General features: G+C 35.4%; 1 protein-coding gene across 6 annotated transcripts in view; it reads right to left on the minus strand.

The window, feature by feature from the left end:
• The window catches only part of STAG1 (STAG1 cohesin complex component), a 436,291-nt gene that overhangs the window by 191,739 nt on the left and 218,030 nt on the right, over positions 1 to 26,522 (minus strand). The window lies entirely within an intron of this gene.

The following is a 26,522-nucleotide window of genomic DNA, read 5'->3' on the forward strand; positions in this document are numbered from 1 at the left end:
AATAATGAAAATAAGACTCAATGAATCAGTAAGGCAATAATTACATTGTAAGCACTGACAGGTTTCTTGCCAGTGATTAGCAATTCTAATTCAAATCACATTTAGTACTGTAAGAGGGAAAAGTCTCTGAAGTACACTATAGTCTTATAGGAAACAGCAAGGAACAGTAAAACAGCCACTAAAAGTCATCAAAGTACGATCTTAATTCACAATCCCAACAAAAACTACAACAATATATTTGGCACATCAAACATAATTTACTTAATTTTTACTAAAATGAAAAAAATGATTTATCTCTATCTTTTAATGAAAACCATTTTTAAGTATGTTTTAATTACTTGATATATAGCTCTCCGGTTCACTTTCAGGTTGCTGAATTTATTTAGTACCATCAACAGATGGTGCCCATATCCAGCTCTAGAGATAACAGTCTAAGTAAGAAGGTGGACAAAAAGGGAAAATATTTTTAAAGAGTTCCTCCCCAACGTGCAATTTTCCATAGTGGGAAACTTTTATATTGCAATTTAATTTTTTATGCCCAAAACAGCATTATAGACAGTACTGAATAGTACTGATGACAGGTTGTTTATGCATTATAGTACAGCTTTCATTGTCAGAAGATATTTAAAAATTATATAAAAAAAAGGTGAATTGCTAATTATATCAAGTAAAAGTAACTTTCTGTCAGACATTCTTATAATTGCTCAAATTAAACAAAATTGGTTAACTGTACTGAACCTTGTTTGAGTCATGAACTATTCTGTCAATCTGAAACAGACTCCCAAAGATAAAATGCATTTAATTTCACATTTAATTTCAGGGGCTGTTTTCACAGTACTCTTGATAAGGAAAATTACATTCTTAAGTACTAAATAGGCAAAAGAAATAAAATGAGATGTTTATGTTATTAAACATGGGAAGAATCAGCTGTTCTTGGGGAGATGGGAAATATTTTACATTTTGACTGTAGTGGTGCTACATGGTTGTAATGGTTCTATGCATTTGTCAAATGTCATCAATCTGTACACTTAAAATGTGTGAGTTTTAATGTATGAGAATTATGCTGTAGTAAAATTGATTTTTTAAAAACTCAAGAAAAAGGATAGTTAATCCAACTATTGCAGGAGGAAGTTACACAAGTCATTATTAATATATTTCCAGTGCAAATAATGTTCATCTCTATTTTTATGATTGATACAGCAGGTTTTTCATATATAGTGGAGTCTTAACTATAATTTCAGTGGCTAGCTATGTTAGTTTATAAAGGGGAACTATTTAACTGCATTAATTTAATGTAAATAAAGTAAAAGGCAACAAAACAGAAAACTAGCATTAAAAGCAGTATGAAAACACCACCTCATGCTTAGTATCTCTAAAGGTGACTACCACAGACAAACAGCAGTTACTAATAAAGTCAGATATTTATAGCTGTAATTTTGAAAATGAACAAAAGCTTGTTACTGAGATTTTTTTTTAAAGAGCAAAACCCTTCTGTTGCCACAAGATTACATCAAAGATTAGCCTATGTATTTGCTTTCTAATTGTTCATTCTTTTCCGGTTGGGTCCCATGACCCTACCGAAACTACTTCCTTACACCAATTATCTCCTAAAAACAGTCTATGTAGTAATACCCTATCTATTCTATTTAAAGCATTTGCTCCTTATATTGGTTTCTGAAACACTATATCCATGTACCATGTCCTATGATGGCTTAATTTTGATTTTTTTCACTTACTTCTAGTCATTTACCTCAGTAGAAATAGGTAATTTCCAAAGGTCTAACACATTCTTCTTTGTCAATTTTTACATTTTCTAACCTGGAAAGGGGTGCCACCACAGAAAAGTGCAGCAGAAACCACAACTTAAGAATATTTACTTTACTTACTAATATTCCTCCAGTTCCTTAAAAATGCCTGACACCTTAAACTCTTCTCGTTCCTATTAAGCTTTCTTTGGCAAAGAAAAAATCATGACTACCTCAAGACTAATACTGAAATTAAAAGGTTAATCACAGTTCACCTTCTCTTTTTTGGTTCTTAAAAATCTGTATTTCTAATAGATGATTATACTAAGATTCTGGATAATAAAAATAGAGATCTGAAATAATTCAGATTCCTGGAAACATAAATATCTGAAAATAGAGAATGAAAAAAATGAATTACTTCCCACTTTCTTTAACAATAACAAGTTATCAGTGAAAATTCTGAAAGAATAACCTACTAATATGTATTTTCTATTAAAAAATAACAGGTTGTTGGAGCATCTCCTCCTGACAAGACAGTACTACTAATGAAGACAAAGGAATAAAACAGTCATTTTAACTATACGTACAGAAATAGAAGTGACATTAAGAAGCTACCATTAATTTCTTGATCACTTGAATGATGCCAAACTACTGGTGAGAGCATGACTCAATATAATCTCTATGGTATGCAATTTGGCGAATGTCCAACCAAATTACAAATTTTCATACTCTTTGGCCTTCACGTTGTACTTGCTGCAAAGCATAAACTCACACATGTGCAAAATAATGAATGCACAAGGTTATTATTTGAAGCACTGTTTATAATAGCAAAATAGAAAGAAAACCCATATACCCATAAGTAAGAATCTCCGTAAGTAAAAGTGGTAATGAAAATGACAATGATGGTGGGCAGCTAACATCTGAGGGTTCACTATCTGCCAGCAATTGTACTAAATAAGCTCTTCAAGTTAAGACATTTAATCTTCACAATAACGCTACGAAAAATGTGTATTTTTCTCCCATTCTACAAGTGAAAAAATTGAGGCAATTAAGAGATTCAGCAACTTACAAAAGGGTTTTCCCAGTAGCAGAGCCATGGTCTGTATGCAGTCTGGCTGCAGGGTGTATAACTGACTACTACTCTTATTTGACTCTTATTAAAAGTCAGTGAAATCCATGGAGATGACAAAAACAATACATTTGGATTACCAGCAACGACATTTAATCAGTAATCAAAAAGCTACCCAAGAACAAAACCCCCGGGCCAGACGGATTAACTGTTGAATTATATCAGATATACAGAGAAGACATAATACCCATTCTCCTTAAAGTTTTCCAAAAAATAGAAGAGGAGGGAATACTTTCAAACTCATTCTATAAAGCCAGCATAACTCTAATACCAAAACAAGGCAAAGACCTCACAAATCACCAAAAAAGAAAATTACAGACCAATATCCCTGATGAACAGAGATGCAAAAATACTCAAAAAACTATTAGCAAACCAAATTCAAAAACCCATCAAGAGGATCATACACCATGATCAACTGGGATTCATCTCAGGGATGCAAGGATGGTACAAAATTCGAAAATCCATCAACATCATCCACCACATAAAGAAAAAGAAGGACTAAAACCACATTATCTCTCTATAGATGCTGAAAAAGCATTCAACAAAATTCAACATTTATTCATGATAAAAACTCTCAACAAAATGGGTATAGAGAGCAAGTACCTCAACATAATAAAGGCCATACATGACAAACCCGTAGCCAACATCATATTTAACAGTGAGAAGCTGAAAGCTTTTCCTCTAAGATCAGGAACAAGACAGGGATGCCCACTCTCCTCACTGTTCTATAACATAGTACTGGAGGTCCCAGCCATGACAATCAGACAACACAAAGAAATACAAGGCATCCAGATTGGTAAAGAAGAAGTCAAACTGTCACTATTTGCAGATGACATGATATTACATATAAAAAACCCTAAAGACTCCACTCTAAAACTACTAGAACTAATACTGGAATTCAGCAAAGTTGCAGGATACAAAATTAATACACAGAAATCTGTTGCTTTCCTATACACTAATGATGAACTAGCAGGAAGAGAAATCAGGAAAACAATTCCATCAAAAAGAATAAAATACCTAGGAATAAACGTAACCAAGGAAGTGAAAGACCTATACCCTAAAAACTACAAGACATTCATGAGAGAAATAAAAGAGGATACTAATAAATGGATATACATCCCATGCTCTTGGCTAGGAAGAATTAATATTGTCAAAATGGCCATGCTGCCTGAAGCCATCTACAGATTCAGTGCAATGCCTATCAAAATATCAACAGCATTCTTCAATGAACTAGAACAAATAGTTCTAAAATTCATATGAAACCATCAAAGATTCTGAATAGCCAAAGCAATACTGAGAAGGAAGAATAAAGGATCTCACTTCCCAAAATCAAGCTCTACTACAAAGCCACAGTAATCAAGACAATTTGGTACTGGCACAAGAACAGACCCTCAGACCAGTGGAACAGAATAGAGAGTCCAGATATTAACCCAAACATCCAAACATATATGATCAATTAATATATGATAAGGGGCCCTAGACATACAATGGGGAAACGACGGCCTCTTCAACAGTTGGTGCTGGCAAAACCAGACAGCTACATGTATAGAATGAAACTGGATTATTCTCTAACCCCATACACAAAAGTAAATTTGAAATGTATCAAAGACCTGAATGTATGTCATGAAACCATAAAACTCTTAGAAAAAAACATAGGCAAAAATCTCTTGGACATAAACATGAGCAACTTCTTCATGAACATATTTCACTGGGCAAGGGAAACAAGAGCAAAAATGAACAAGTAGGACTATATCAAGCTGAAAAGCTTCTGTACAGCAAAGGATACCATAAGTAGAAAAAACAGGCATCCTACAGTATGGGAGAATATATTCATAAATGACAGATCTGATAAAGGGTTGACATCCAAAATATATAAAGAGCTCATGCATGTCAACAAACAAAAAGCTAATAATCCAATTAAAAAAAGGCAGAGGAGCTGAACAGACAGTTCTGCAAAGAAGAAATTCAGATGGCCAACAGGCACGTCAAAAGATGCTCCACATTGCTAGTCATAAGAGAAATGCAAATTAAAAAGAACAATGAGATATCACCTCACACCAGCAAGGATCACCACCATCCAAAAGACAAACAACAACAAATGTTGGCGAGGATGTGGAGAAACGGGAACTCTCCTACACTGCTGGTGGGAATGTAAATTAGTTCAACCATTGTGAAAAGCAGTATGGAGGTTCCTCAAAAGATGGAAAATAGAAATACCATTTGACCCAGGAATTCCACTCCTAGGAATTTACCCTAAGAATGCAGCAGCCCAGTTTGAAAAAGACAGATGCACTCCTATGTTTATCACAGCACTATTTACAATAGCCAAGAAATGGAAGCAACCTAAGTGTCCATCAGTAGATGAATGGATAAAGAAGATGTGGTACATATACACAATGGAATATTATTCAGCCGTAATAAGAAAACAAATCCTACCATTTGCAACAACATGGATGGAGCTAGATGGTATTATGCTCAGTGAAATAAGCCAGGCGGAGAAAGACAAGTACCAAATGATTTCACTCATCTGTGGAGTATAAGAACAAAGAAAAAAACTGAAGGAGCAAAACAGCAGCAGACTCACAGAACCCAAGAATGGGCTAACAGTTACGAAAGGGAAGGGGACTGGGGAGGATGGTTTGGAAGGGAGGGATAAGGGGGCGGGGAGAAGAAAGGGGGCATTACAATTAGCATGTATTATGTGAGGAGGTGCATGGGGAGGGCTGTATAACAAAGAGAAGACAAGTAGTGATTCTGTAGCATCTTGCTATTCTGATGGACAGGGACTGTGGTGGGGTATGTGGGGGGACTTGGTGATGGGGAGGTTCTAGTAAACATAATGTTCCTCATGTAAGTGTAGATTAATGAAACCAAAAAAAAAGTATATTGCAAAAAAATAAAACAAAACAAAAACAATACATCTGAGGGATTAAAGATGGCGGCGTGATGTGAGACAGAGGGCTTCCTCCTAAAACTGCATATAATATGAAAATATAATTAATACAACTAATTCTGCAAGAGCAACAGGAAAGAGGACTGCACCAGACTGCATACACCTGGAGAAAAGAGAAGAACTCATGGAACAGGCAACATACCAAAGCTGTGGCCTGGCAGGACCCCAGCCATACTCTCACCCCAGATCACTGGCAGGAGGAAGAGAAATGGAACAGGGAGGGAGTGGAGGCCTGGACTGCTGAATACCTAAGTCCGAAAATCTGTTCTGGGAGCACAAACCTACATTTTCTGGTGCTTGAATGGACTACTCTCATGATTAGGGGGTTGGAAAGCTAAGACAGGCAAAATTCCTGGAGAGACTGAGATGTCAGCTGCTTGTGGAAAGCAGGGATCCATATCCAGCTGCTCTGGGACAAAAGAAAGGCAGGTAGTCTGAGAGACTTCCTAACAGCAAGAGGGCTGCTAAAGTGGCAAGGATAGAAAAGACCTTACTGCTCAGGAGAAAGGACAGGTAGACAAAATTGTCTGGATGCACTCTGCCCAGCAGGTTGGGAGCTTTCACAAGCTGCAAGTGCTCCAGCTCTCTGGCTGGCTATGCAGCTCCAAGGAACCCATCCGTGATACATAGCATACTGCGCCTTTCTCCTGGCTAGTCCCACATGGCTTGTAAACCAGCACACCCTACCCTGGCGTTAGGCCAGCCAGAGGGAATATCTGTCTACAGCAACTAAAAATGCAAAGCATAGAGGCTTATACCTGTGTGCTTGGCACACTGGTTCAAGCAGTGGCGATAGGCAGAGCAGCTGGGAAGCAGGAAACATCTCTTTCCTCCTCCCAGGCACCAATACCACTCCCCTGCAACTCCAACATTCCTTTAGGGCCCGAGCAGCTCCAGAGAGTAGAGCTTCTGGAAACTAAAGGGCACCATATACAAATATGAAATGCCAAAGGAAACTGGTTCAAAGTAAAATTACAAAATACAAGCTCTTAGAAAGATTTAAGTGACATCGACGTTATTAATCTTCCTGAAAGGGAATTCAAAATAAAAATCATTAACATGCTCATGGAGGTATGGAAAAATATTCAAGAAATCAGGAATGAATTCTGGTTGGAAATCTAATTGTTGAAGAACACAATGGAGGGTATTAAAAGCAGATTAGATAAAGTGGAGGCCATGATAAATGAAATAGAAAATAGAGAAGAAGAATACAAGGAAGCTGAGGTACAAAGAGAAAAACTGATCTCTAAGAAAGAAAGAATGTTGAGAGAACTGTGTGACCAATTGAAACAGAACAATATTCATATTATAGGGGTACCAGAAGAAGAGAGAGAAAAAGGGATAGAAAGTATCTTTGAGAAGGTTTGCTGAAAATTTCCCCAATAGGGGGAAGGAAATAGTCTCTCCAGCCATGGAGATGCATAGATCTCCCACCACAAGGGACCCAAGGAAGACAACACTAAAACATATAGTAATTAAAATGGCAAAGATCAAAGATAAGGATAGACTATTAAAAGCAGCCAGGGAGAGAAATATGATCACATACAAAGGAAAGCCCATCACACTATCATCGGACTTCTCAGCAGAAACCTTACAGACCAGATGGGAGTGGCATGATGTATTTAATGCAATGAAGCAGAAGAGCCTGGAACCAAGATTACTTTGTCTGGCAAGATTATCATTTCAATTTGAAGGAGGAATTAAACAATTTCCAGATAAGCAAAAGCTGAAAGAATTTACCTACCACAAACCATCTCTACAGTGTATTTTGGAGGGACTGCTGTAGATGGAAGTGTTCCTAAGGTTTAATAGCTGTCACCAGAGGAAATAAAACCACAGTAAAGTAAGTAGAACAGCTAATTACTAAGCAAATGTAAAATTAAACTAATTATCCCCAAAGTCAATCAAGGGATAGACAAAGAGTATGATACATAATATATAAAGAATGGAGGAGGAGGAAAAAGGAGGAGAAAAAAAAAGAACCTTTAGATTGTGTTTGTAATAGCATATTAAGTGAGTTAAGTTAGACTCTTAGATAGTAGGAAGTTAATCCTGAACCTTTGGTAAATACGAATCTAAACCCTGCAATGGCAATAAGTACACACCTGTCGATAGTCACACTAAATGTAAATAGACTGAATGTACCAATGAAAAGACATATAGCCACTGAATGGATAAAAAAAGAAGACCCAACTATATGCTGCCTACAAGAGACTCACTTTAAACCCAAAGACATACACAGACTAAAAGTGAAGGGATGGAAAAAGATACTTGATGCAATTAATAGGGAGAAAAAAAGCAGGAGTTGCAGTATGTGTATCAGACAAAATTGACTTCAAAACAAAGAAAGTACCAAGAGACAAGGACATTACGTAATGATAATGGTGTCAATCCAACAAGAGGATATAACCATCATAAACATCTATGATCCCAACACAGGAGCACCTACATATGTGAAACAAATACTAACAGAATTAAAAGGGGAAATAGAATGCAATGCATTCATTCTAGGAGACTTCAACACTACACTAACTGTGAAGGACAGATCAACCGGACAGAAAATAAGTAAGGAGACAGAGGCACTGAACAACACATTAGAACACATGGACCTAACAGACATCTGCAGAACTCCACAGCCAAAAGCAGCATAATACACATTGTTCTCAAGTGCACATGGAACATTTTCAAGAATAGATCATATACTAGACCACGATAAGAGCCTTGGTGAATTAAAAAAGAATGAAATTGTACCAACCAGTTTCTCAGACCACAAAGGTATGAAAGTAGAAATAAGTTACGCAAAGAAAATGAAAAATCCCACGAACTCATGGAGGTTTCACAACATGCTCCGAAATAACCAATGGATCAATGACCACATAAAAACAGAGATCAAGCAGTATATGGAGACAAATGAAAACAACAATTTAACAAAACCTGTGGGATGCATTGAAGGCTGTGCTAAGGGGAAAGTATAGTGCAATACAGGCCTACGTCAGGAAAGAAGAAAAATCCCATGAGCAGTCTAAACCCACAATTAACGAAATTAGAAAAAGCAGAACAAATGAGGCCCAAAGTCAGTAGAAGGAGGGACATAATAAAGATTAGAGCAGAAATAAATAAAATCGAGAAGAATAAAACACTAGAAAGGATCAATGAAAGCAAGAGCTGGTTCTTCGAGAAAATAAACAAAATAGATAAACCCCTAGCCAGATTATCAAGAAAAAAAGAGTCTATTTACATAAACAGAATCAGAAATAAGAAAGGAAAAACCACTAAGAACACCAAAGAAATAAAAAGAATTATTAAATAATACTATGAAAAATTATACGGTAAAAACTGGATAACCTGGAAGAAATGGACAACTTCCTAGAAAACTACAACCTTCCAAGGCTGTCCCAGAAAGAAACAGAAAGTCTGAACAGACCAATTACTGGCAAAGAAATTGAAATCATAATAAAAAACCTACCTAAGAGCAAAAGCGCTGGACCACATGGCTTCACCACTGAATTTTATCAAACATTTTGTGAAGACCTAATACCCATCCTCCTTAGAGTAGAAGAGGGAATACATCCAAACTCATTCTATGAGGCCAGCATCACTCTAATACCAAAGCCAGGCAGAGATACCACAAAAAAAGAAAATTACAGACCAATATCCCTGAGGAACACAGATGCACAAATACTCAACAATATATTAGCAAACCAAATTCAAAAATACATCAAAAAGATTGTCCATCATGATAAAGTAGGATTTATTCCAGGGATGCATGGATGGTACAACATTAAAAAATCCATCAACATCATCCACCACATCAACAAAAAGGACAAAAACCATATGATCTTCTCCATAGATGCTGAAAAAATCATTCAACAAAATTCAACACCCATTCATGATAAAAACTCTCAACAAAATGGGTATAGAGGGCAAGTACCTCAACATAATAAAGGCCATATATGACAAACCCACTGCCAATTTTATACTTAACAGCGAGAAGCTGAAAGCTTTTCCTTTAAGGTCGGGAAGAAGACAAGGATGCCAACTCTCCCCACTTCTATTCAACATAGTACTGTAAGTCCTAGACACGGCAATCATACAAAACAAAGAAATAAAAGGCATCCTGACTGGCAAGGAAGAAGTTAAACTGTCCCTGTTTGCAGATGACATGATACTGCACATAAAAAACCCTGAAGAATCCACTCCAAAACTACTAGATCTAATATCTGAATTCAGCAAAGTTGCAGGATACAAAATTAATACACAGAAATCTGTTGCATTCCTATACACTAACAATGAACCAGCAGAGAGAGAAATCAGGAAAAAAATTCCATTCACAACTGCATCAAAAAGAATAAAATGCCTAGAAATAAACCTAACAAGGAAGTGAAAGACCTATACTCTGAAAACTACAAGACACTCATGAGAGAAATTAAAGAAGATACCAATAAATGGAAACACATCTTTGGTTCATGGATAGGAAGAACTAATGTTCTCAAAGTGGCCTTCCTGCCTAAAGCAATCTACAGATTCAATGCAATTCCTATCAGAATACCAATAGCATTCTTAAACGAACTAGAGAAAATCATTCTAAAATTCATATGGAACCACAAAAGATTCTGAATAGCCAAAGCAATCCTGAGAAGGAAGAATAAAGCAGCAGGGATTATGCTCCCCAACTTCAAGCTCTACTACAAAGCCACAGTAATCAAGACAATTTGGTACTGCCACAAGAACAGACCTATACCCAATGGAACAGACTAGAGAGCCCTGATATAAACCCAAGCATATATGGTCAATTAATATATGAAAAAGGAGCCATGGACATACAATGGGGAAATGACAGCCTCTTCAACAGCTGGTGTTGGCAAAACTGGGCAGCTACATGCAAGAGAATGAAACTGGATTATTGTTTAACCCCATACGCAAAAGTAAACCTGAAATGGATCAAACACCTGAATGTAACTCATGAAACCATAAAACTCTTTGAATAAAACATAGGCAAAAGTCTACTGAATATAATCATGAGCAACTTCTTCATGAACACATGTCCTTGAAGAAGGAAAACAAAAGCAAAAATGAACTCATGGGACTACATCAAACTAAAAAGTTTCTGTATGGCAAAGGACACCATCAACAGAACAAAAAGGCATCCTACAGTATGGGAGAATATATTTGTAAATAACATATCCGACAAGGGGTTAACATCCAAAATATATAAAGAACTTATACACCTGAACACCCAAAATGCAAATAACCCAATTAAAAAAGGGGCAGAGGAAATGAAAAGACAGTTCTCCAATGAAGAAATTCAGGTGGCGCACAGACATGTGAAAAGATGCTCCACATCACTAATCATCAGGGAAATGGAAATTAAAACCACAATGAGATATCACCTCACACCAGTAAGGATGGCCAGCATCGAAAAGACTAATAACAACAAATGCTGGCAAGGATGTTGAGAAAGGGGAACCCTCCTACACTGCTGGTGGCAATGTAAGCTAGTTCAACAATTGTGGAAAGCAATATGGAGGTTCCTCAAAAAACTAAAAACAGAAAGACCATTTGACCTCGGAATCCCACTCCTTTGAATTTTCCCAAAGAATACAGCTTCTCAGACTCAAAGAGACATATGCACCCCTATGTTTATTGCAGCACTTTTTACAACAGCCAAGATATGGAAGCAACCTAAGTGTCCATCAGTAGATGAATGGATAAAGAAGAGGTGGTACATATACACAATGAAATACTATTTAGCCATAAGAAACAAATCCTACCATTTGCAACAACTTGGATGGAGCTGGGGGTCATTATGCTCAGTGAAATAAGCCAGGCAGAGAAAGACAAGTGCCAAATGATTTCCCTCATTTGCAGAGTATAACGAAGCAAAACTGAAGGACCAAAACAGCAGCAGACTCACAGACTTCAAGAAGGAACTAGTGGTTTCCCAAGGGGAGTGATGTGGGAGGGCGGGTGGGGAGGGAGGGAGAACAGGATTGAGAGTTATTATGTTTAGTACACATGGTGTGTGGGATCACAGGGAAAACAGTGTAGCAGAGTGAAGATAAATAGTGAATCTGTGGCATCTTACTACATTGATGGATAGTGCCTGCATTGGGATATGGGTGGGGACTTGATAACATGGGTAAATGTAGTAACCACATTGTTTTTTCATGTGAAACCTTCATAAGAGTGTATATCAGTAATACCTTAATAAATAATTTTAAAAAAAGAATATGTCTGCCTATGATTGATACAGAAAGATGTGTAGGATATATTCATACATGAAAAAAGAAGAAATATATATGGATTTGACTGTATATGCATTAAAATATTTCTGGAGATACAAATATCTATCAAAACTGTTGCCACTCCTCTGGGAAAGAGAAATATGTAGTTGAGGTTTAGGGATGTAATAGAAACATTATATTTCATACCCTATGGATTTCCTGAAATTTAAACTATATGACTATATTATTGAAATAAAATAATAATTTAACACATTTGAAATAAAAAATAAAATGTTAAAAACTAAGCTGAATGGAATGTTCTTCAGTATTGCCTATCAAACATTCATGTTGTCACTAACAATATACAGTCATCAGTGGGCAAGTGTAAGATTGCCTGACTTAAGTTTGCCAGAAATGTAACTTTTATGCTTTTCTTAATAACTGTTATAGGGCAGAAAAGATGAACTTCAAAAGCAATATAAAAATAGGGCTGGGTATACTCTTGCATAGTTAGTAATATGGATAACAATAAAAAGAAACTGTAATTGCAGTTATACCAATCACAACATAGAGCAGAACACTCAAGAAGTCATCCTAGAGTGGTTTAAAGTCTTTGGAATCAGATACAGTAGGGTGTAAATCTCAGCTCCACCAGTTACTAAGCTATAGGAAACTGAAAGGTCAATTGTCCTTAATGAATCTTGTATTTCTAACCTTTAAAAAGGTGATAATACCGCTTCAAAGCAGGCATGGCTCATTGGCAATGATGAACCTGGGCATGGTTGAAATACAGTAACATTGCCTAAGAGCACTTACAGAGAGCTTTCCAAACTGTAGATGCTTTCTAAGTAATTGTCCCATGTATGAAACAGCTTTAAGGCTTTTCATTTAAAGAGTGGTTCACAGAATCTTTAATTCCTAGTGTTCAATGCTTTAATTCCTAGTGCCTGGAATAGTGCTTAGCACTATGGAGGCATTAAAAAAAACACTTGCTAAGCAAATTAAGAATATCAGAACTAAATGAGGTAACAAATGCAGACTATTTAGCACTATACTTGTAGCGATATAAGATGCTCAGTTAGTATTAAACTCTCCTATTTCATGCATTCATTCTCTGGCATAGCACCCTGCCCATTTTGGAGGCAAGGTAAAAGCTCTAGTTACTTAGTTGAGCTCTACTGGAAACCAGATTCCTGTGCATGTTGCCATGTTAATGCTGTTTGGAGAATGAGACTAGTCACCTCTTTTATTCCAGAACCAGGGAAAGTCATTGCAGCAGTTTTTCCATCACCCAGATCTATAGCCTTCACCTCAACAGTGAAGCTGATCAGATACAGTAAAACTGAACATCTCTGTCCAAAGAAACCACCATAAGGATGAATTAAGGGTATAAAGAAGTCCTTCCTACTAGATACAGAAGCAGGTAGAAGAGAAGACTGAAGACAGACAGAACTTTACTTGGCAGCAAAAAAAAAAAAAAAAAAAAAAAATCCAAATATAACAAAAGGCCCCAATTTTTAGGTTTGTAAGACACAGTAACATTCTGGCTCATTGGCAATGATGAACCTGGGCATGGTTGAAATACAGTAACATTGCCTAAGAGCACTCAGCAGAGAGCGTTCCAAACTGTAGATGCTTTCTAAGTAATTGTCCCATGTATGAAACAGCTTTAAGGCTTTTCTTTTAAAGAGTGGCTCACATTATCTTAAAACCTAATCTGGTGATGGACCAGAGATAATCCAAGTATATGGCAGGACAATTTTTTGATAGTCTCATTTTTTGTTTCATTTTTACTTTACCTAATACACAGCAGCTTGTAAATGAAAATGAAACATAGAAAGACAAATAAATATGGATAAATTAGTAGAGAAATCTGAGTAAAGAAAAAAGAAATGCTGAGGCTACTAAAACTTGGAAGGACACTCTAAAGGAACATTTGCATACCAGAAATACAGGACCTAACCGTTAGCTAGGATTGCAGTGACTAAACATATAAGAGAATCTTTCTCAAGATTTGAGGAGAGGGGAGTGGAGAAAAGTTAGAGAAAGACACAGATACTTTGGTTGCCTTTTAATGAGCATTTCAAGTTTACGTATAAATATCTTGTGATATTTATACTACCTCTGCCTAGGTAGTACATGCAAAAATGGAAAAAAAATTACCTCACAGATTATTACAAATATACACTTTTGGAAACTTACAAATCTTAGAATGCCTTAAAACACAGAAACTGTTTTGATTTTTATCTCCAGTGACACGTCTCTCTCTAGATGGCAACCTGCACTTTTTAACATTCTTTATAAAAGCTAATATACTTCTTCCTCTATTAATACAAAAGGACACTGAAACAACAAACTAAATGCTCAAAAAGAAAAATCAAGTATTAGCATATGATATGTAAGCAACAACTAGTTTTTCAAGACTGCATAGGATACATTTCATCTATAACAAGAACTAATAAATTTACTAAATATTAAAATTTCAAGTTTTGGAGCCACAAAAGTGTAGCCCAGGGCTTAAAGCAAGTACCCTAGAGTTTTAACCTTTCGAACTATTTTCACCAAATCTTCAACTACTATTAAAATAACCTCATCTTCAGTGCTAGTGCTGTCCACATAAAATAAAAATCAGAGGAAAGGATAGTGAGGAAAATAAATTTATTATTTTTTAATGTCTGTCTGCTATTTTAGGTTTTATTACTAATATTTATATAATTCAAGACATGCAGGACTTCTAATCTGTGGCACATGGATTCCTAAGTACCTATGAACTTTTTGAAACTGTATGTAATTTAGGTCTATGCACTTTTGTGAAGAAAGGCACAAATTTTTCAAGATATTATTAATGGAATTGGAGAACTCAAAAGGTAAAAATCATACAACAGAGGAAAAATAACAGGTAAAATTTTTGGTCTTAGGGAGTTAAAAGAAAAAATAAAATGATGACAGTAAAGAACAGTTCTAGAGAAGATACAACCTTCATAGCATGGTATAGAAAAGCCAAGGACTGGAGGATGGAGAGAGGGAAAGGCTGAATGAACTCTTTTTCTTTCCAATAAATTGGGCCATGAATGGAAGGGCCAGGTTTCATTTCTAAGTTATAGAGAAAAACTACAAAGGACCTCTCTCATAATGTTATAGGAATCCATTAATTGCAGAGTGAGTATTTATCAAATATTTTGTTTACAGCCAACACTATACATATAATACTGGTTACATAATATATGTATGATAATCTAGGATTAAAATATTTGAGATGATTTAGGACAATCTGGCAGTTTCTTATCAAAGTGCATATAAATGATTAAGTCCTGTTTACCCTGTTTCAAAGCTATGTCACTAGAAGGTACCAAATAATCTCACATACATGTTTAAGTTTCTCTTACATTTTTATGTGCCACTAAGACTTTCTCAACTCACCTTTTGTCTATAATACCTTTTTCTATTTTTATGTATGTGATTAAAAAGGAAAACACCTAACCAGCTGGCCTTAGTAAGAGTCTCAAAGAATTTTCCTTAAACTGAATTCCCCATTATGTTTTTAAAATATATAGTTTTTTTATTTAAGAATAGTTTTAGATTGACAGAGAAGTTACAAACATAATACAAAGTTCCCATGCACACTACAGCTAGTTTCTCACCTTACTTCCTCACATTAGTATGGTACATGTGCTACAACTAAAGCCAATATTGATAATGTTACTATTTTTCCCTCAGTTTTACTGAGAAATAATTGTCATACATCACTGTATAAATTTGAGGTGTACAACAGCATAATGGTTACATATATTAGGAAATTATTACAATAGACATAGTTAGCATCCATCATTTCATGTATAGACAATAAAAAAAAATTCTCCTTGTGAGGAGAACTCTGAGGATCTACTCTTAATAACTGTCATATATCATACTGGTGTTAATTATAATAATTCATATTGTATATTACATCCCTAGTACTTATTGTAAAATTGTAAGTTTGTGCCAATGAGTACTTTCTCCAATCCCCTCTTTCCCAACCCTAATAATATCAATGTTAATTAAAAGTCACACTATTTTCTAAGCTTTCTCTTACAGTCCTTTTTCTGTACCAGAACCCATCCAGAATACCACAAAAGGTAGTAGCTGTCATGTCTCCTTAGGCTTCTCTATCCTATGATACCTCCTCAGACTTTGTTTTTGATGACCATGATAGTTTTAATGAGCAGTGGCTAGGTAGATTATAGAATGTCTTTGAATTTGGTTAGACACAGCTTACGGGTTTTTGATAGAAGATCAAAAAGACAAAGTACCATTCTCATCACATCAAAACAAGGGTATATTCTGTCAACATAACTAAATACTACTAACTATATACTCCTAGTACTTATTAATCTTAATAGACAAACAACTACATATACACAACAGCCAGTTTCTCTCATTCAGTCATGATCATCTAGCTGAGGTAGTATTTGACAAGCTTCTCCACTGTACAATTAAACTCTTCCCACTTTTGTATACTATACTTTTTAGAAGGAAGTCACTATGGAGGGCCTACACATAAAGTGGGGGGAGAGTTTTGCTTCAATTCCTTAAGGTTTATGTAGGTATCTACATAAACTATTTCCATTTATTTTACATGGAAGATTTCTCTACCCTCATCCATTTGTTTCATTATTCTATCATTTATATCAGTATGGACTCTTTAACATTTTATAATTTGAGTTCTAAGCCAGTTCTTTATTTTATTGCTCAAATTGTTCCATCTTTCCATCTTTGGGAAATGAAGTCTCTTTCAGTTGGTTCCTGTGTCCTTTTCACATACCCTCATCATTGTTTTCTTTGAGCAGTTGTTTACTTTCTGACACTATGAGATGCTCCAGTCTCACCTTGTATATTCCTTGTCCCATTTCTACAACCTAACATTTCTTCAAGGAACTCTGGTTTCTTTTATTAGAGAATGGAATAAGAAACCAAGATCTATGTGCTAAGTGTGCTTGCTGCCACCAGGATGTCATTTCTTTTAGACCCGCTCATCTGAAAGAACAAGGAAATATATATGTATGTGTATACTATTGTATATACAAACACAGCTATAAATATTTCTATATGTAGTCTATATTAAGCTATATGAGTTAGACTAATGCCTTCAACCCCATTACCACATAGATTATTCTAGTGTCCTCTTCTTGCTTATCAATAATTTCTAACTCCAACAGTGAAAAATCTAGTTCCTACTATCAAGTATCTATTTACTTGATTTTCCAAATCTAGTATATATGTGTAGTGATTTAAGAACTGGTAACCCAAACCCCCTTTGCCAACTAGAGTATGGTGCTTTTCCATACAGTTCCTTTTGTCTTTAGTCTCATAGCCTTCACTCATTTCCTGTTACTTAAGACAACACATTTTCCCAAACCCCTTCAGGAAGGTTATTTTGTGTATTTTTAATACAGACAGATACTTTTGTCATAGTCTGCATTCATCCTGGGAGGACCTCATATCTTTTATTTTTTAACTTGCATTCACTGATATTGATTCTCTGTGCTACAAAGTTCTATGCGTTTTGAGAAATATAAGTATCATGTATCCCCATTACAGTATATAGAATAGTCTCAACATCCTAGTCCCCCAAATTTACCTATTCAAACTTATCTCTTCCCCCAAGACCTGTCAAACATGATCTATTTATCATTTCCATATTTTTGCCTTTTCCAGAATGTGACATAAACTGGAATCATACAGAATGAATGTAACCTTTTCAGACTGGCTTCGTTTGCTCAGTTTAAGTCAATTTAAGATGGATCTATGCTTAAGAACTATTATGAAGCTACAGTAATTAAGGTGATATGGTATGAGTACAAGAACATATAAATAGTTCAGTAGAATATATAGAAAGCCCCAGACAGACATTTGATTATGACATAAGGATACCTGATTTATTTAAATATGGGACTTTGGAGCATTGTAAAAAATATGGTCTTTTCAATAATTACTCTAGGACAGCTGGACAATTAGTGAACTGGAAAACGTCTGAAAGACATATCTAAAATGTAGTAAAAAGAGATAAGGAGATGGAAAATATAAAGAAGCACATGGAAAATATAATGAGAAGAACTAACATATATCTAATTAGACCTCCACAAGGAGAAAATGGAGATAACAGAGCAAAAAGGCAACACGTTGAAAGAAATAATGGCTATGAATTCTCCAGATCTGATGAAAAATATGAATCCACAGATCCATGATGTACAACATATATCCAAAACAGAATAAAGTTTCATCCTGAAACTACAGAACAATATAAACAAAGTATCATGAGAGAAATCAGAAGGGAGAGAATAGCTACAAAAGAATGACAAGATAAGACCAACTTCCTAGCAACTACAGGGAAAGTTAGAGGACAGTGGAATTCTTATTTGATATGTTAAGAGAAAGTAACTATCAACCTAGAACTGGGTATCCAGCCCAATTATAATTCAAAAATAAAAGGAAACAAAAACATTTACAGATAAAAGTGTGAACTACTGCCATGGGACTTGCTCTAAAGGAACTTATAAAAGATGTACCTTAAGGAAGAGGAAAAAGATACAGAGGATGGTCTGAAATTCAAGAAGGAATAGTAAGCAAGTAAAATGGTAGATATGTGTAAATTCAAAAAAAATAATGGTCTGCATAAAACAATTTAAGTATCTCACATAGGGCATTAAAAAAGACAGAGATAGAATATTATACAGTAGTATGTGAGTAAGGAATCTCCCAGATTATTTCTTAATTACAAGGGGTAGTAAAAACAATGTGAAAGCCCAGTCACCTTCATCAAGTGATTGTAGTTAACATTACTATATTATGTATCCGCAGAAATGGAGGACTGAGAGGGCACATTACTCTGTGGTATTTTTGCCAAAAATACATAACCATATTCTAATTAGGAAAAAGCATCAGACAAACCCAAATTGAGGACAGTCTGCAAAATAACTGGCCGGTATTCTTCAAGAGTGTAGAGGTCATGAAAGACAAGAAAAGGCTCAGAAACTGCCCCAGATTAGAGGAGGCTAAGGAGACATAACAACTAAGTTTAATATGGGATCCCAGATTAGACCCCAGAACAGAGGAAAGACATTGGTTTAAAAATGTAAATTCCAAATAAAATCTGTAGTCTTAGTAGTACTATACCAATGTAAATATTTTTGCTTTGGTAATTATACTAGGACTATGAAAAATGTTGATATTAGGGGAAGCTGGGTGAAATGTAGACAGGAACTCTCTCTACTATTATTGCAACTTTTCTGTATCTAACCTAAAATCATTAAAAATGAAAATAAAAACAAGACCTGAGCTAATAAAAAAAAATCCATCTATGCTTTTGCATGGTTTAAAGCTCATTCCTTATCACTAAATAGTGTTCCACAAACTGATGTACCACAGTTCATCCATTTCATCTAGTAAAGGACATCATCTAGTAAAGGTTTCTGCCAGTTTCTGGCAATTATGAATATAATTACTGTAAACACTCATATACAGGCTTCCATGTAGATATAAATTTCAACTCAGTTGAGTAAATACTTAATAGCATGATTGCTGGGTTTTATAATTATAGTAAGGCTATGTTTGGCTTTGTACGAAACTGTCAGTCTTCCAAAGTGTCTACACCATTTTGCATTACCGTAACAATGACTTCCTATTGTTTCACAATCTCAGCAGTAATTAGTATTGTCAGTTTTTAGGATTTTAGTCATTCTATTATCTGTGTAGTGGTATCATGTTGTTTTAATTTCCATTGACCTAATGACAAATGGTGTTGAGCACCTTTTCATATGCTTATGTGACAGCTGTATATATATTTTCTTTGGTGAGATGTCTATTTAGATTCTTTGCTCACTTTTTCATTGGGCTATTTTCTTATCATCGAGTTTTTAGAGCTCTTTGTATATTTTAGATACAAATCCTTTAACATGTGTTTTGCAAATATTTACTCCCAGACTATGACTTGTCTTTTTATTTTCTTAACAGTGCCTTTGCAGAACAGAAAAATTTTTATTTCAATGAAGTCCAAATTGTCTTCATTGTCTCTGTTGCCTTATTTCTGTCTGGTAGATCTATCTACTGATATGAGTGGTATGTTATCCTAAACTGAATGAATTAGTCTATTTCCCCCTTTAATTCTGTTAATATTTGTTTTACATATTTAGGTGCTCCTATGTTAGGTACATAGGTATTTATAATGATTACACATCCTCTTGTTGGACTGATCTCTTCGTCATTATGTAATGTCCTTATCTCTTGTTACTTTGTTTTGAAGTCCATTTTGTCTGATGTAAGAACTACTACTCCTGCTTTATCTTAATAATTTGCTTGAAATATCTCCATCCCTTCACTTTCAGTCTGAGTATGTTTAGGTCTGAAATGAGTCTCTTGCACACAGCATATAGATGGGTCTTCTTTCTTTATCCATTCTGCTACTCTATGTCTTTTGATTGGTACATTAAATAAATATTTAATGTAATTACTGATAGGTGTGTACTTACTGCCATTTCTTGTTTTCTTGTTTTTGTAGTTCCTCTCTGTTCCTTTCTTCCTCTATTACACTCTACTCTTGTTATTTGATGGTTTTCTTTAGTGTTATGACTGGGTTTCTCTTTTATAATTTTTTTATCTATTAGGCTTGTGATTACCATAAGGTTCATGGATAGCTTCCTAACTTTGTAATATTCTATACTGATGATCCCTGTATTTCAAACACAATCTGTACTTTTTGAATTCTTCTTTCTCCCCCATACTTTATGTATTAGATGCCATAATCTATATTTTTGTGTATTCCTTGACTGCTTTTGTATATACTTGGGTTTGCTACTTTTGCTTAGTTTTTATTTTTTACTTGCTTGGTAAATAATTGGTCTACTACCTTTACCGTGGGTTTATTTTTCACTGCTGAAACTCTTTAGGCTTGAGAACATTTCCATCTACAGAAGTCCCTTTAATATATACTGTAATGTTGGTTTAGTGGTTATAAATTCCTTCTGCCTTTGTTTATATAGGAAATGTTTAATTTCTCCTTCAAATGTGAATAATAATCTTGCTGGTTAGAGAATTCTTGGTTGAAGACCCTTTAGTTTCAATACATTAAATATTGCATGCCATTTCCATCTGGCCTGTAACATTCCTGCTGATTAGTCTGCTAATAGCCTAATGGGGTTTCCCTTATAAATAATCTTTTTACCCTCTGGCTGCTTTCCATACTATCTATCCTTAATATTTGTCATTTTAATTATTATATGTTTTGGTGTTGTCTACCTGGGGCTCCTTTTGTTAGAAGCTCTCTAAGCTTCCAGGACCTGGGTGTCTATTTCCTTCCTTAGACTGGAGAAGTTTTCAACAATTACTTCTCCTTAGATTGGAGAACTTTTCAACAATTATTTCCTCTAAGAGACTCTCTATCCTTTTGTCTCTCTCTTCTTCTGGTTCCCTTATTATGGATTATTATTTCATTTGGGGTTGTCACACAGCTCTCTTAGCATTCTTTCATTTGTAAAGATTCTTTTTTCTCTGCTTCTCAGCTTTGTTGTCTTCCTGTTTTTTAATTTCTATCTCAGTAACTGTCTCTTCTACTTGCAGCTATCTATTATTCATTCCCTCCATTGTATATTTCATTTCAGTTACTGTTATCCTTCAGCTCTGAGTGGCTCTTTATCAAATTTTCTACCTCTTTGTTAAATTCCTCCCTGAGATCATCAATACTTATCTGCAGATGTTGAGCTAATTTATGACTGTTACTTTGAAATCTTTATCAAGAAGATTGGTTATCTCCATTTCATTTTGCCCTCTTTCTGGTGCCTTATCCTGTAGTTTTGTTTGGAACATATTCCTTTGCTTCCTCATTTGTCAGTGTTTGTGTTTCTTCCTTTGTATTAAATGGACCTGCTATGATTCCTGGTCCAGAAAGTAATGGCTTTATGAAGAAGGCATCCTGTGGTGCCCAGAAGTGCAAGACTCTTTACTGTCCAATACCTTGTTGTTCTCCTTCGCGGTGGAGTCCCAGTTGCTGTTGGTGGGCCATGGGCAGGCCCACCTTTCTGTCTGCTGGCAGTGGCCTATCTCTGCTACAGACAGTTATCCCCAGCCAGCCCTTTGTGAGCAGAGCAGTAGTGCTGCTGCTGGGATCATTTGGGGTCATGCCGCCTTCTGCCTGCATTGCAGTGATGGCAGCACTCCTGGGCTAAAGTGGTGGGTGGGCTGTTTGAGTGGCTCTGGGATTGGCTCGCAGCACCAGACTAGGCTGCCACCCAAGAAGAAGGAGTGCATGGAGCTGGCTCCCACAGTCACCGCCCAAGTTGGGCTGAGAGAGGGCCAAGAAATCTGGAAAAGCCTCCCTCTGCCTACCAGTCAGCTAAGTCTGATGCTGCTGGGCCAAGTGAGCTGGCAGTGCACAGGGAACTACCAGAGTCTGAGCTCCCAGGGAAAGAAATGGAGTTTTTTGGGTTCCTGTGAGTACCCCACCTGTTGGGCTGAGGGAGAGGCTGGTAAGTGTCATCCACCCACCCTTTCTCCTGCAGAGACAGCTCCATCCAACCTTCGCCCCTCTGCCACCCCTCCTGCTGCTGGCAAATCTTTCAAAATGCTGCCTCTGTTCTGGGTCTCTGCAGCACCATCAGAAAATGTCTGTCCTCCACAAGTGGCTGGAGTCTCCAACTCCCAGAATGCTCCAACTCTCACTGGTGTTCCAGCCCCACTAATCACCATATCCCAATGCAATGTGGACTCGTTCTTGTAGGAGATCTCCAAGGCTAGGTATGCAGTTCCTGAGCACCTATCCCCTCCCTGCTCCGTTTCTCTTCCTCTTGCTTGTGGGCTGAGATAGTGGAAGGGCTGGGGTCCCAGTTGATCATGGCGCTGCCTGTGTGCCCTTCCCCATGTGGTCTTCACTTCTTCACCAGGTATAGGTGGTCTGTTCTGCAGTCTTCAGTTTGTTTTCAGGGTTATTTGTATTTGCTATAGTTGCTTCTTTGGTGTGTTTCCAACTTGCCTCCCTAGTCCACCACCTCCCCACCGACCACTTCTTTCAGGTAACTAGTAAATGAATGTAAAGAGCATAGATATGTCCAAAGTAGTAGAGGGGAAAAAGAATTATTTTGTATTCAAAGAATTTAAAGGCAAGAAAAAAAGTAAATGTAGAGCAGACAGGAGAAAGATATTGGTTTAATATAAATGTAAATAACCAGTGATTACATCAAGTGTAAAAAGGATTAACTGATATGGCTAGAAGAAAAACACTTTTAAACTGAATAAAAAAATACAATCCAGCTGTACACTGTTTATAAAAGGGAGGTAACCCTACTAGAACAATAAAAAGAAAAAAAGAAAAGGTTGAACCAGAATACTATGAAAGGTAGTGTGCTTCATTACTATTCAAATAATAAACTTTACAAGAAAAGCATTTCCAGAGATAAAGGGGAACATTCAATAAATATAAAATACTTTAGTTACAAAAAATACTGATATACTTATATACACCTAATAACAAAGGAGGGAATGGGGGAGGGAGAGCATGTGAAGAGGAAGACAGTGAAAATGGGAAGGCCTTCAAGGAGAAATCAAGAAGAAATACATAAATCTATAGTCTTGATGTGGGATTTTAATATAGCTCTCTTAGTAATTGCTGGAAAAGTAAACAAATCAGTAGGATATAATGTATTTTAATGTAATAACTGAACAACCTTAATCTAATGGACACAACTCTATATAAAAAATACATAATACACATGGACTTCAAGCACACATGAAACATTTAGAAAAACCTGACCATATGACCTTAAAACAAGTCTACACAAATTAGAAAGGATTGAAACCATAAGAATATTTTCTCTAGCCTCAAATTCAATTAAGCTAAGAAGTCAATAAAAGTTAATGAGAAAATTTGATGTTTGGCAATTAAGAAATATGCTTTTAAATAATCCATAAGTTTAAAAAAATGCAAAACCCATTTGAATTAAACTAATGAAAGGGAACACCATAAGTTATAAGCATTGAAAATATTAAGGGGCTATTATGAACAACTTTCTTAAATGAACTTTAAATTAAGATGAAATGAAGAATTTCCTAGAAAAATATACCTTTTCAAGACAATGAAATAGCTGAATAGTGCTAAATCAATTGAAGAAACTAAAGTTTAAAATCTTCCAATAACACAAAAACTCAGGCCCATATGGTTTCAATAATGAATTCTACCAGATGCTCTGGAAATAAATAATTCCAATCTCATACACTCTTCCAGAAAACAGAAAGAGGATATTCTTCACAATTCATTTCATGAGGTTAGAAAAGCCTTCATAATAAAACCTGAAATGGAAAGAATAAAAAAGGAAAATTGCCTGCCAATCTTACTCATTGGTGAACACAAATACATAAAACCTCAAACAAGCAAAGCAAATCTGGCAATAACTTAAAAATTACTTCACATCATGATCAAGTTGAACTCATTTCAGCAATGTGTATTAGATTTAACATTAAAAGATCAGTGGCAGCCAGGGATGAGGGATTTTGTGTCAGGGGTCGGGGGAGAAGAGATGACTAGGAGGAGCACAGGGAGATCTTTAAGGCAGTGAAACTATTCTGTCTTTGATACTTTGATGATAGATCCATATCATTATGAATTTGTCAAAACCCATAGAACTTCACAGCACAAAGAGCGAACTCTAATGTAAACTATGAAGTTTAATTAATAACTGTGTATTAATATTGCTTTATCAATTGTACAAATGTACAGTAATCAAGATGTTATTAATAGGGAAAACTGCAAGGAGGGGAGGAGGGTATATGGGAACTCTGTAATTCTGATTTAACTTTTTTGTAAACCTAAACCTCCTCTAAAAGATAAATTCTACTAAAAAAAGACACTACTTATAATTCATTTTCTAAATGCCTAAAGTCCAGAAATAAAGATTTTTAGTAACAGATGTATAAGATCTTTTCTCATTCACACACAAATATGCCTTCTGAAATAATAAAAGAAAATAAAGACCTAAATAAATGGAAAAAAATACACAATGAACATGAACTTGAAGAGTTTAATATAATCATTCCTCACAGATGTATAGCGGTAATTCTCAACCTTTGCTCCTCTGCCACACAGATATGAACAGTGAAGGCTGGGGTGGGATGCTATGGGCATTTAATGGGTAGAGGCCAGGGATGCTGCTAAATATACTGCAGAAAAACTCCTCACACAACAAATAATTACCCAGCCCAAAATATCAATAGCATTGAGGTTTAGAAATTTGTTATAAAAATTCAGTACAATTCCCTTCAAAACTCCAACAGACTTTTTGATGAAACTTGACAAACTTAAATTCTAAAAAAGTATGAAATTATCGAAGATGAAGAAATTTCTACTCAAGAAACTCTGTAAATTAACAAACATACCAAATACTAGAATAGAGAGCCAAGAAACTCTCTTCTGTAAATAGATGTTTTAAGATATGTATTTACAGTGGCATCACTGTACAATAGTGGAAAATAGTGAAGGACTTTTGCACTTAAAATATTCAATTCCAGATGAAGTAAAGACACACATTTGGATGTGAAAACTATATACAAGTAACTAAACCATATATAAACTAGAAAGTCTGTATTAGAGAACATGTTTATTATGACCATGATACAAAGAAGAATTTTTATGACATAAAAAGTCAATAAAGGAAAAAACTAACAAATTCTACTACACTAAAATTAAGAACTCATGCTCACTCTTTCAACATATATTTATAAGTGCTGGGGATACAGTACAGAATAAAATTGACAAAAATCACTACTCGTAAGGGATAATTTATTAAAAGAATATATTTTTATCAAAACCAATATCAAAATAATCAATATATAATTCATCAAAATAATATAAAGGGGATAAAACAAGCTGTAAGGGGAGAGAAGATATTTGCATTATAAATAACCAACAAAGATGACTAAAATCAAAAAACCCAACTCTGATAAATCACTAAAGAAAAATTCAACATCTGAATAGAGTAATTAGTAGAATAATTCAGGCAGTTCATCCAAGAGAAAATTCAAGTGATATGTGAAATAGTACTCATCTCAACAGTAACGGAAGATATAAAATTAAAACCCTAATGTGATGCTTGTAAACCGATCCAGCAAGGTAAAACTAAAAAAAGCCTGACAACACTACGTATTAGCAAAGATGTGCAATATCAGAGTTATGTGACATTTCAAATTAACTGGAGTATAAAAAGTTACAACTACTTCAGAAAACAGTCTGGCATTATCTAGAAAAGTTCCATCTCTTATAACCCAGCTATTTAACTTCTCAGTACACAAACCAGAGCATTTTGTGCAGATGGACAACAAATTAACATGTACAAAAGACAGCTTATAGTAACAATGTTCATATTATCCAAAAGCTAGAAACAAGCCAATTTCCTTCAAAAGGAGGAAGTTAAAATAAGTGTACTTTCATAAAATGCATATTTCATAACAGTTCT

The sequence above is a fragment of the Manis javanica genome, chromosome 3 (assembly GCF_040802235.1).
Source record: "Manis javanica isolate MJ-LG chromosome 3, MJ_LKY, whole genome shotgun sequence".
NCBI classification, from domain to species: Eukaryota; Metazoa; Chordata; class Mammalia; order Pholidota; family Manidae; genus Manis; species Manis javanica.